This window comes from Dipodomys ordii, unplaced genomic scaffold (genome assembly GCF_000151885.1).
Source record: "Dipodomys ordii isolate 6190 unplaced genomic scaffold, Dord_2.0 Scaffold42, whole genome shotgun sequence".
In the NCBI taxonomy this organism is placed as follows: Eukaryota; Metazoa; Chordata; class Mammalia; order Rodentia; family Heteromyidae; genus Dipodomys; species Dipodomys ordii.
In genome coordinates, this window is record NW_012267258.1 from 4,472,809 (window position 1) to 4,475,238 (window position 2,430).

The following is a 2,430-nucleotide window of genomic DNA, read 5'->3' on the forward strand; positions in this document are numbered from 1 at the left end:
AGAGAATGTGGCTCAAAATATCCCCGTTTATAGCCGGGCGCCGGTGGCTTATGCCTCTTATCCTAGCTTACTCAGGAGGCTGAGATCTGAGGATCACGGTTCAAAGCCAGCCCGGGCAGGAAAGTCCGAGAGACTCTTATCTCCAATAAACCACTAGAAAACCGGAAGTGATGCTGTGGCTCAAGGTAGCGCACTTGCCTTGAGCTGAAGAGCGCAGGGACAGCGCCCAAGCCCAGAGTTCAAGCCCCACAACCTACAAAAAAAAAAATATATATATAGATAGATAGATATAGATATATATAGATATAGATATAGATATATATCCCCATTTAGTCCAGTGTGGTGCTCTTCTCAGTACTTCCGGTCTCTCCAAATTGAAAGTTGATAACTAGAAATAATTTTTTTTTTAATGTTAGGGAAATTCTTGCAGCTTCTTCTTTGGCTGATTCTCAGTCTAAAATAATTCATCATTTGCAAGAGTAGGCAACTGTGGTCATTAGAAGTCATCTTGGCCCTTCCCAGGATGATCAAAGGGGAGCCTGTTATTTGGATGCCTAATTTAACTGGACAAAGGAAATTGCTTTCATCATTTATCCTTTGCCCTTCTTAATTGAGCCAAATGTCAACTTTCCACTCCATATTCCCTCACAAACATCCATGTTCCTAATGCAATCAGATTAGATCAATCTACATCTGTCTCCATGGTACTCTGAGATTGCATAAACTTTGGATACATATTTATTTTGTGGATTTCATTTCTATGTTAATTCGAATGCAAGTTTCCTGGAATGTCCTTTCTGAAGGCAATAATCATCTTACAGTCAGTCGGCCTGATGGAAACAGCTGGGCGCTGTTTACTTGATGAAAGATGGAACTCTTTGCTCTGGTGATCAGCGCATATGTACTTTCTACAGCAAAAATTGCACCTCCAGGGCTGGGAAGGTGGCTCAGTGGTAGAGCGCTTGTCTTGCATGTCTGAGGCCCTGGTTCGATTCCTTAGCACCACAAAAGCAGAAAAAAGCCAGAAGTGGTGCTGTGGCTCAAGTGGTAGAGCGCTAGCTTTGAGCTGAAGAGCCGAGGGACGGCAACCAGGCCCAGAGTTCAGGCACCACAACCGAAAAACAAATTTGCACCTTCATACCTTCTGATAGAAAAAGATTGTGTTCAGGAAGTGGCGCTGTAGCTCAAGTGGTAGAGCGCTCGCCTTGAGTTGAAGAGCTGAGGGACAACGCCCAGGCCCAGAGTTCAAGTCCCACGACCGACAAAAAAAAAAAGAAAAAGATTGTGTTCATTTGCTGAGGACCATCTAACTCAAGTTTTTTTTTAAATTGTGAAAATACTATACAGAAGGGTTACAATTACATGGGCAAGATAATGAGTACATTTCTTATCAAGCATTGTAGCCTCCTCCTTTGTTTCCCCTTCCCATCCTCCCCCCCACCCCGTCCCCCCATATCTAACTCAGTTTTATTGGATCACTATGCTTTGGAAAGGGCATTATGCACACCCCTCCCCAAAATTATTGATAAGTCATAGAAATTCATATGCATTTTGATTCCTTTCCTTTTACTTTATTATGTGCTCTCTAGGCAGGTAGATTTTCTTGAAAAGATTTACTAGTTTTGAACTACAAAATTTACATCAAATGGGGAATATCTGAAAAACTGACAATGCCAACTATTGCTAACGTTTTGATGGCTTTCTTTCATATATATATATATATATATATGGGCACTGGTGGTGTACACCTGCAATCCTAGCTACTCAGGAGGTTGAGATCTGGGGATCATAGTTGGAAGCCAGCCTGGGCAGGAAAGTCCATGAAACTCTATCTCCAATTAACCACAGAAAAGTCAGAAGTGGAGCTGTGGTTCAAACAGTAGAGCACCAGCCTTGTGTGAAAAAGCTAAGAGAGTGCAAGGCCCTAAGTTCAAGCTCCAGTATCAGCACAAAAAGCAAAAATAGACAGATGGATAAATAACTTTCCCCAAAGTCTACTTGGTAATTTTTACTTACATTTCATTGGCCAAACTGTTTACATGACCATTCCTAGTTTCAAGAGACTGGGAAATATTTTTCTTGCATGATTTCATTTGGTTTTGTTTTAAGTTTGGCACACTGCTATCTCAAACAAAATCAGGGTTCTGTCTGTATATCAGAATAGGTAAATTTATAGCAATAGAAAATTTAATAGTGGTTACAAGGGCTACTGTATTAGGACTAGGGTTTCTGTAGGAATCCAGGTTGGCTTGACTACAACCACATTGGCCATATGCATCACTTTGCACAGCAGTGGCTCCTCACAGTTAATGCAAATGCAGGACAGAATCATTAAAATAGTCAGCCAAGAGTTTGTGCCTGATGCTCAGACTGCTTGTAGCATGCTCATAGTTTTTGAGACTGGCCAGGTACATTGTTTTACATGCCCCA